The sequence below is a fragment of the Saccostrea echinata genome, unplaced genomic scaffold, assembly GCF_033153115.1.
Source record: "Saccostrea echinata isolate AGI-Se365-2 ecotype Australia unplaced genomic scaffold, CSIRO_AGI_Sech_v1 ptg000033l, whole genome shotgun sequence".
Taxonomy (NCBI): domain Eukaryota; kingdom Metazoa; phylum Mollusca; class Bivalvia; order Ostreida; family Ostreidae; genus Saccostrea; species Saccostrea echinata.
This window is the reverse complement of record NW_026889782.1, coordinates 35,338,072-35,349,656: the sequence shown is the minus strand read 5'-3', so window position 1 is coordinate 35,349,656 and position 11,585 is coordinate 35,338,072.

The window sequence follows — 11,585 nt, the reverse complement described above, 5'->3', positions numbered from 1 at the left end:
TTTTTAAGTGTTATTAGTCGTATGTGATATGATGGTATTGCTTGATTAACCAAATGAACATGTTAAGAAATGCGCCAAAATATTCTACTGGCAAAATAACCGTGGGTTAACTTTAGTTGAAAAGATAACCATCGATATTGTCCTGAAGTATTTCATGTATAAAAGACTGTAACCAGTATTATTATATACCCAACTGTTTGTCACTCAGTTTTACTGTTGAGTTTATGCAATACGTGACGGTGTGATCCGACTTTCCGGTCACCACACTGTGGTTTTCTGAATCCATATCACCCCTCTCTGAAACTGAGAACGTAGTACACAGATAAATGATGATTTTTGTTTTATTCTTGCGCATCAAAAAGTTCCTTTAAAAATGGTTTGTTTACTTGATAAAAGTTATGTAATTGATCAAAAAAGTTTCCTTTTATTATATTTAGCTAGTTGTAAAGGGGTATATAAAAACTTTATCATCTTAACAATAACGTATCATGTCTCGTTGACAGGCGCGGATCATCAGATCAAACAAGACACTTTATCAGATCAAACTTTTTTAAACAGATTTCTTTAAGACACACTGACGGAGGGTTAGAAATGACTACTTTTTCATCAAAGTATTTTGGAAATTCTTCGCCTTTTTTAAATATAAAAAGGTGGTTGATATTTTTTTTCTTACTTATCACTAGAAAAAATTGAATATATCTTTGACCTACATTATAATTAAGTTTCAGCCGCTAAAGACTTTTTGTTCAAACAGCTGTAGCAATTGCATTTTTTTATTGTTATAAAATGTCTGAGAGTTTTAACTCCTGCAAACCATAGTCACAAAGTTAACAAAAATGACTGACTTAAGCAGTGTTCTAAGTAAGAGAAATTATACGTAACAAATTAAAATGCAGTTTGGAATAATAGAATTCGTCAAATACCATTGTCCTTTTATCCACAAGCACTCATTGGCAAATGATATTCAAATATATAACAATAATCTGATTTTATCAACCCTGACAGTTGAAGATGATTTGTCAATTGTTGTGTTAAATACATAAATAATGTTTTATTGCATACAGAACCTTAATTGCATTTTGAAAACACATTTTTTCATCTATGTGATAAAAACTTACTTTTACCCTGGGTTTATTTAAATTCTCTGTGCATTTGAAATATGTATGAGAAATTAGTTCATAATCCTTACTAGGAAGAAGCTATGTAATATTCTAATTTCATTTCCTTTTGTCCACAATATGTTTCTATGAAATGCAGTTTCATCGATGAAAAGTTTAACGCATAATAAATAAGCCCTCTTTATGAACAAAAATGATGCTGACATTCAATTCTTCCTCGGCTGTGTCTCGTTATTGGATTGTGACGTATAATGGTTATTGATTGATTCAATCATTACATAGGATCTTGTATTTGTATCTGTCAATTAAACATTCAGGAAAAAGTCATGCGATTCTACTTCAAATTATAAGGGCCTTATTATCTATTATAATAGATATTTACTACACAAAAGGATGCCCCTTTTACAGCAAATCATTTACATTTACCAAAAGTTAAATTAAGAAAACGACATCATATAACATGATTTGTTTTTCTTTCTCCTCTCATTTTGTAGAAACGGTTAGGTTTCAAGAGCTTCAGCAATAAAATGATGCGGTGATAAAACAGAAAGCTTAAAAGGAAAAGGGTAAAGATAACGACCAACAATCGATCTAAAAAAAAGATACAAACAATATAATTCTATGAATAGGGCATATAACAATGAGCACTGGAAATTTCAGAGGTGCAATAAGCCCCAAACGTACTGACATTATTTTTCCTGACAAACTCAGACAATTACTGACAAGGCACTGTCTTTACTTCAAAACTCAGACAATAACTGACAAGGTACTGTCTTTACTTCAAAACTCAGACAATAACTGACAAGGTACTGTCTTTACTTCAAAACTCAGACAATTACTGACAAGATACTGTCTTTACTTCAAAACTCAGACAATTACTGACAAGGTACTGTCTTTACTTCAAAACTCAGACAATTACTGACATTTTTACTGCTGGTGCTGATAAAGGTAGAAATGTGCTTACCCGTTTTGCTGTTCCTGCTTAAAAACTTAGACAAGGAAGGATATTTACTTAAAAGTACTGTCCGTATTGTTCTCGCTCTCAGAGAGGCTGCATTGGTGTGAAAATATAGTGTATTATAGCTTCAATTTAGAATTCTGATTTTATGCCCCGTAATCAAAGATTCGGGAGCATATAGTTTTTGCCCTGTACGTCCGTCTGTCAGTCTGTTTGTCTGTTCGTCCGCAAAAACTTTAACATTGTCCATAACATTTGATTGATTGGAGCTATGGTTTTCATATTTCACATGTGCATTTCTTGTGGCAAGGCCTTTCTTTGAGTACCATCATATTTGACATTTTGACCTTGGAGTTTGACCCAGTTTGGCAAAATTTTACCCAACATTAGCCTTGGCCATAACTTTTGAACAGTTGGTGCAGGGGCTTTCATACTTCACATGTGTAATCCTTCTGATAAGACCTTCCTTTGGATACCAAGAACTGTGACCCTTTAACCTTAGAGTTTGACCTTTTTTTGGAAAACTTTAACCTTGCCCATAACTTTTGAACACTTGGTGCAAGGGCTTACATACTTCACATGTGTAATCCCTCTGACAAGACCTTTCTTTGGATACCAAGAACTTTGACACTTTGACCTTGGAGTTTGACCTACTTTTAGATACATTTATTTTACAAAAGCCCTCTTACGTAATTTATGAGAAACAAATGTGCATAGTGTTGATGAAAACGTATACTAGTATTTATTCTTCGATGTTCATTGGCATTATTTTAACGTGTCTTCGTCTCTGCGTAGATAGATATAAATAAGAAAGTCCTAAACCTAGCTGGGTTTTTTTCTTTTAAATAGCTAATAAAAACTCTAAAAAGAAAGGTTAAGTAGCGAAGCTGCTATAATTCAGGATTGTCTTCTGAGTATTGATTGTATGAGATAGGTGAAGATAGTAAACAGTGATATACCTAAAAAAGGAAAAATCTGTAAACAAAACGGACGCCTGGAAATTCCAGAGGTAGGATCAGGTGCCTAAGAGGAGTAAACATTGCCTATCTGCCGGTCATATCCCCCGTGAGCTTTGCGTATTGATCAGGTAGCCGGAAAAAAATTCATATTAGAGGGTATGTATACAAGGAGAGGGTATGTATAGGCTTTGCCTGTTTCCTGATCCTTATTGATTTATTCAATAAAAATATCTTTAAATTAAATTAATCCGTAGTTAAATTAAATAAAAAAAACCCAAAGACTTAACTATAGGGATGAAATATGTACGTCAAAATACGACCCAATGATAGATTGTATTTGCTTAGAAGGTCATTATAAAGACAATAGAGTTAACGAAATGCTGACTTTAAACAAAGTTGTTGAAATCCTGTAAAATCAACCTATTTTTGATTTTAGATTTGAAAAATTGAAATGAAATGTGAGTCGGAATACGTCCCATTGATAGATTATATTTACGAACGAAATCAATTTACCCACCACAGAATCTTCGAAAAGCTTTCTTTAAACGAGATTGATGAACTCCCTGTAATAAAAAATGAAAAAAGGAAAAGAAATAAAGCTCAAACGTCCATTGGAATATTGATAAAATATTCAAATTTGGAGCACAGGAAACACAGACTCTTGAAGGCATCAGAGGTGGGATCAGGTGCTATTGGCGAGTTAGCAACCCCTGTTGACCGATATAACCCGCCGTGTGTTCATTGTCAATCAGTTGTGTGTATTGAGCTTCAACAAACTTTTACTTGTAATTCTTAAAATAAATCTTAGGAAATTAAAACAACATGCATTTAAATATCAAAAATACACATAATTAAAAGTTGAATTGTGCCTTTTCTTAAATTTAATGAACGGTATTTAATGCATTATCTGTGTGTAAACAAATCAAACGTACACACTTTATCATTACATCAATACCTTACCATTCAGTCAGGTGAGAAACTTTAAAATAATGCTATCAATTTTATTGACTGGTCAGTCAGTCAAACTTGGCTCTGTGTCAAAATTTTGCAGATCTTGAATTTTCATAAAATAGATAATATGAGAATGCTACCTCGTCTATATTTTTCATTAATCTGCGAGATATATATATCAATGTATAGTTTTTTGAGAAATCAGCAAAAAGAAATTATAATAATTATTCGTTATTCATCCAAAATGCTTCAAGATCTGCCTTACCTGATTACCAGAATTATTAGAGAAATTAGCAGATTTTATTACAAAGATATTCTCGCGAAATATAATCGGAACAAATGTACTAAAATAACACCATAGTATTGATTTAACAAGCACGTGTGCTCTATCTGAGGACACATGCACTAAAATAACATCACAGTTCTGATTTAACAAGCACGTGTGCTCTATCTGAGGACATATGCACTAAAATAACATCACAGTTCTGAATTAACAAGCACGTGTGCTCTATCTGAGGACACATGCACTAAAATAACATCACAGTTCTGAATTAACAAGCACGTGTGCTCTATCTGAGGACACATGCACTAAAATAACATCACAGTTCTGATTTAACAAGCACGTGTGATCTATCTGAGGACAATCATGATTCATTTTTATCTAAGATCGCAGGTGTCGAAACTCCGACTCCTTCTTTATTTTGAAAATTTGATAAGAAAATGAATATGAATTTCTACATAAATTAAATTACAAGATGATGAACAATTAAGCTTTTGAAAACGTTAACAACCCATAGAGCATTTCATTTCATTTTGAAAGCATGAAATGTTAAAAGTCATTAAAATACGTAGCAATTTCAAACCAGTTTCAAGCCAGTTTGAAATTCAAAACTTGAATTTTATTTCACGTAAGCATTCTGTTGTAAATATATTTAAATCACCAATTTACAAATCTATTGTAAATGATACAATAAACAGGATACTCTGGTATTATCATAATGACAAATATCATCCTTATTACTAACTGTTTTAATCATCTGTATATGTGAAATATTTATTAGAAAGCTTTATAATGAAAATCCAACAAGGAAGATAGAATATAATATTTTGCCTCCTTGCCTTTCTATACGTTCCTATTCTCTGGGTATTTCTATTCAATACTGTCCCCTAGTGAATATCTGATAGCAAAACAAATTCACATTCTTTATGTTTAAAAACGTTAGAGTTTAACACTTCCTCATACGTAGGCAGAAATTGGCTTCAAATGAAGAGAGAGTATTGTTTGACAATTTTTTTTGCATATATATTTTTCGATAATTCTTACTATGACAAACCATTAATTGGTAATAATTTTTATTTTTCTTATTTGTTCGTCCTGTACTTCCAGCCCCAAATCAATGATCCATCTCCTAAACACTTCCTTAATGAAGAAAAACTTGGCAGGTCTCATATATACTTAATACGAGGGTTGTCCGGTAAAATCGGGGGCAAGTAGTCTAGGGTGAAAAATAATTACACTGCTTTCTAAAATTTTTCCTACATTTTTCATCAATATACATAGCAAATTTCGAAGGAATTTAATGTTTTGTGTTATATTGCCCTCTTGCGCACGGATGATAACGTCAAAATGTCAAAACTAAAGCAACGTCACTTTTCATCTTTACTTAAAAAAGTGGGATGAACCACACTTAAATGTCGGGAATTTTACTGACGCACACTGGAGTTTCCTTTATTTCTCTATAAAAAGTTGAATGATCAATCTCCCATACACGAGACCTTATGAAAACTTGTATTAGTAAGGTACAAAAGGTACTCTCACCTTCTCTGAACTAAATTGACAGTCTTTTTTCCACGGTCTGCAATGAAAGCGTCTATTGTCAATAGCTGATTGTCTGTATGTTTTAATCTACCGGGGGACTCGACCAAAAAGCCCACATTTAAAAATACCCCGTTCCGCTTGTATTTTAATGTATTAGTGATATTTTTATATTTTATTATATTCTGTTATAATTTAGCGTCTCTTAAAGCGTCATTACTCAGTCAACATATAACTTACTGTGTCTGTAATTAAGATAAAGCCAACAAAAGGTAGAACAAAATCAATCATTTATGCCTAATTTTATCCACTTCCTGCAAGGATAGGCAATATTCACTTCAAGTTTATGATAATTTCTTAACATATCACAGAAAAACTTTAAGTAGAAAATTGTTTAGTTTCTTCTCTAGTTTCAGAAAATAAAATTTGTTTTGTTGTAATATTTAGAACACGCCAAAGTTAAATATTTGTGACGGTGAAAATGCGTATAAATGCGTTTCTGGGGGTTAGAGGAGTAATTAAACATTAACATATTGTTTCTATTTATACGGATACAAATGTATTTCCATAGCTGATCCCTAATAGTGTCTCTGATATATAATGTGTCAGTGGCTTACATCTGAGTAACATTAATACACGATTTTTAAAATTCGTTTTAATTAAACCATTCATTGACTTTCTTATTACCTAACTCTTTTTAATCTTTCGCTACGATTAACCCAGATCACAGTTAATGCACCTTCACTATCTACTTCATAAACTGCTCAGACACCTAGGAAAGTTGCACTTTGCCACTAATGTGGATTCAATTTTTGATGCAAATAATTTTATTTCCTGGTGTAATAATGGGCATCAAAAGCAATAAAATTTCCATAAAATCTCCTAATTTGGCTATGCCAAACCATCTGTAGACAATGCAAGTGCGATAACTCTAACTTTCATTTTTATAAACCGCACAGATACTTAGTTATAAATGTATTTTATTTGACACTCATATGACTTTAATTATTGATGCACGTACAATTATTATTGCAATTTATTTTGTAAAAAATGTGTATTTAACTCAATAAAAATCTGAATTTGCTAAGATAATCATCACCTGTCTCATAAAATTAGAACAAAATAAAACAAGATTATGAATATCATTGATAACTATTATTAAACAATAATTATATAAAATGTCGCTTGAATGCTTAGAAATATATAAACATGATTCTTGTGGTTCGAAACTGCCATCTGATTGGTTAAATTTATAATTTTTAAATTCAATCAAGATCTGATTTCCCAAGTCATGTTTATATCGCTAACAGAGATTAATTATGTGACTTGTACAAGTCACAGAGTTGAGATCACGTGGCTCGAAGGAGAAAGCACACCCCTGCAACAGACAAAAATACACATTGAAAAAAAAAATGTTTTCTTCCTCAATAAAATGTAAAATACTATGCATATGATTAAACAAAAACCTCTTGATATTCTTGAAGTGATTTGTTTATTTTTTACATTCTCGGTATTTCATTCTTAAGTTGTACTGTTCTTTGTGATTTCAATTTCGTTCTAGAGTTTTATCTTTGTTTTTGTCTTAAATTCTCATTGTTTAATCTCAGGTTATACCTCAACTTTTCAGCATTTTTTTTTCTTTTTTTTTTTCTTCTTTTTTTTTTTTTTTTTGAGTTCTATCTTAGCATTAACTTTGTCTCAGTTTTTCACTCTTGAGTTGTAATTTAGTTTCCCCTTGGTCTCAGTATTTCACTCTTGTATTTTATTTTAGTTCTTACTTTGTCTCATTATTTCACTCTTGAGTTGTATCTTAGTTTTCACTTCCTCTCAGTATTCCACTCCTGAGCTGTATCTTAGTTTTTACTTTGTCTCTTTATTCCACTCCTGTGTTGTATCTTAGTTTTTACTTTGTCTCAGTATTTCACTCTTGAGTTGTATCTTAGTTTTTACTTTGTCTCAGTATTTCACTCTTGAGTTGTATCTTAGTTTTCACTTTGTCTCATTATTTCACTCTTGAGTTGTATCTTAGTTTTCACTTTGTCTCATTATTTCACTCTTGAGTTCTATCTTAGTTTTCACTTTGTCTCAGTATTCCACTCTTGAGTTGTATCTTAGTTTTCACTTTGTCTCATTATTTCACTCTTGAGTTGTGTCTTCGTTTTCACTTCCTCTCAGTATTTCACTCTTGAGTTGTATCTTAGTTTATACTTTGTCTCAGTATTCCACTCTTGAGTTGTATCTTAGTTTTTACTTTGTCTCATTATTTCACCCTTGAGTTGTATCTTAGATTACCTTGTCTTAGTATTTCACCCTTGAGTTGTATCTTAGTTTTTACTTTGTCTCATTATTTCACCCTTGAGTTGTATCTTAGTTTTTTACTTCATCTCAACTGAAACTGAAACTAATTTATTTGGTTAAACGCCTATTTTTACACAAACGTATTCAATAGCGTTGGACAGTAAAGCTGTAAAAAGAAATATTTACATGTTATATACAAATATACATGGAGAGTAATCATTAAAATAAAGCATCAAAGTCCCTAAAGAAGTAATTTTTTAAGTTGTTTTCGAAATCATCAATAGATTTTGATTGTTTGATATACAAAGGCATTTCACTCCTCAATTTTGGTCCAATAGTACTAAAACTCCTGTGGCTGAAAGTTTTTCTTTTATTAAATGGAACTATGTAACAACTTTCGGAATTTCGGGAAGAGCGCAATTTTTGATTTGAAGTTTGTTTTGACAGAAGTTCAATTAAATATTCCGGTGCTTGGCCCACTGAACAATTATACATGAATATCAGAATCTTGAATGATATTCTAGTTTTGATCGGTAGCCAGTGGAGATCAATTAGAGATTCTTTTGAACTGTCAAATTTCCTCCGTTTTTAAACCAACTAGATGAAATCCCGCGCAAGCGCGGGGAATTGAATGAATTTATACTACTACCGACAAAAAAATATATTGTAGTTTCTACTGACAGTCTACAGGCTTATAGCAGGAAGAAATACTTTGTTCAAAATCCCGCATAAAGTAGATTTACGTCTCCATCCCATCCCCCCCTTTTGTTAAAGCTTGAAAAATAATTATTTCATTAATTGACGTTTTAATTGTGAAACCTGTTATACTATGTTATGGATATTGTACTCAGATGCTCTTATTTTATTTCCGTCAAGGATTAAAGCAGCGAATATTACTGATAAATTGATTTTTTTTTCAGGGGGAGGGGGGTAAAAATTCACAGGTGCTTGGGTCTTGGTTTAAAAATTATGTATGTACCTTATTGATATGTGAAAAATGTACTTTTATTAATTACTTTTTTTCAAAATATTAATAAGGTACATGCGTACATGTATTTATAAACCAAGACCCAAGTATATGTACCATCTGTAAAAATTAGCGTTGAACACCCTATGAATAGGCCGAGTATTTGATACAAAAGACTGTATTCAGAAAAAAAACTCTGAAATGTATTGATTAAAGCACAACATTTTAAAGCTTTAATTGTATTTGAAAAATACCTTATTCATAAATTTTCTCTTTGCATGTAAGCAAGTTTATTACGAAGTACAAATTGTTCTTCGGGTTCGTTGCCACGATGCTCTCAGTAAAGGATATATACAAATTTTATCGATAAATTTATTAGGAAAACCTACTACATATGTATGTTATAGTCTTTCAATATATAAATATATTCACAACTTACAGTGTTATCAATGATTTACCATTATTTCAATGACTATTCACTCAAAAGCTTTTTTTATGTTCATACAGCTATTATCGCCTCGTTTTCTTTTTTAACATCGGACTCGATGCTGTATGATGTTCTAGAAGCTTCCGTCAATATTAAGATCGGTGAATAATGAAAATAATTTGCACAATTCCCTTTTTAATTGGTTATCACAACTTATTTCTTTTATTTCATTTGAATGAAGTTTTGATTGAATAATTCAGTGTTGACGTTTTATGAAATAAATAAACGATTGTTTGTTGTCAGTCTCATTAAAAATTGCCAGTAACTTAGATCCGCCAACCGGAAACGCCACCGTACTCACGATTTTGCTATTTCATGGCTGTTTATAGAAAATGAAAGTAGACTATAAACTTAATGTACGATACTTACTATGTGAGTGAAATCTAAATATAGTTTACTGACATCATCTTGTATCCAGTGTATTGTTAGAGGAGTAAGTAAGAACTCTGGTGCACCTGTTTCGGAGTTTATTTGCAAAATTTATTAATTTATAAGTATAGATTTGGCACACATGTTTTGAATTCGTTGCATTTTATTAATTTTCTATTGTGCTGTACCGAATAAAATAACATTGCAATAGTCTAAATGTGAAATAACTAATGATAGAACCAAAATTTCCGTAGCTTCCTTTAACTAATGATAGAACCAAAATTTCCGTAACTTCCTTCGTTAAATATTTACGAATGTTTTTGATCCTTAGATAATTTATCTTTGCTGTGCGACATTTCCTATTTACATGCACCCAAGTATCGTATTCATTTAACGGACTTGATTTCATTTTCATTAATGTTGATCACTTTTGTAACACATTTTTTATAAGTTGTTTTTTTTACTCCCAAATAGAATAAATTCTGTTTTTGATGCATTCAGTTTTAGTCTCAGTATTTTACCCTTGAGTTGTATCTTAGTTCTTTTTTTTTCTTTGTCTCAGTATTTCGCTCCTGAGTTTTATCTTAGTTTTTATTTTGTCTCAGTATTCCACCCTTGAGTTGCATCTTAGTTTTTTTTCTTTGTCTCATTATTTCACTCTTGAGTTGTATCTTCGTTTTTACTTCCTCTCAGTATTTCACTACTGAGTTGTATCTTAGTTTTTTACTTTGTCTCATTATTTCACTCTTGAGTTGTATCTTAGTTTTTGCTTTGTCTCATTATTCCACTCATGAGTTATATCTTAGTTTTAACTTTGTCTCATTATTTCACTCTTGAGTTCTATCTTAGTTTTTACTTTGTCTCAGTATTCCACCCTTGAGTTTTATCTTAGTTTTTACTTTGTCTCAGTATTCCACCCTTGAGTTGTATCTTAGTTTTCACTTTGTCTCATTATTTCACTCTTGAGTTGTATCTTCGTTTTCACTTCCTCTCAGTATTTCACTACTGAGTTGTATCTTAGTTTTCACTTTGTCTCATTATTTCACTCTTGAGTTGTATCTTCGTTTTCACTTCCTCTCAGTATTTCACTACTGAGTTGTATCTTTGTTTTCAATTTGTCTTAGTATTCCACTCTTGAGTTTTATCTTAGTTTTCACTTCCTCTCAGTAATTAACTCTCGAGTTTTATCTTAGTTTTTACTTTGTCTCATTATTCCACTCTTGAGCTGTATCTTAGTTTTCACTTTGTCTCATTATTTCACTCTTGAGTTGTATCTTAGTTTTCACTTCGTCTTAGTATTCAACTCTTGAGTTATATCTTAGTTTTCACTTTGTCTCATTATTCCACTCTTGAATTGTATCTTAGTTTTCACTTCCTCTCATTATTTCACTCTTGAGTTGTATCTTAGTTTTCACTTTGTCTCATTATTTCACTCTTGAGTTGTATCTTAGTTTTCACTTTTCTCATTATTTCACTCTTGAGTTGTATCTTAGTTTTCACTTTGTCTCATTATTTCACTCTTGAGTTGTATCTTAGTTTTTACTATGTCTCTTTATTCCACTCTTGAGTTCTATCTTTGTTTTCACTTCCTCTCAGTATTTCACTCCTGAGTTGTATCTTAGTTTTTTTGCTTTGTCTCATTATTCCACTCTTGAGTTGTAT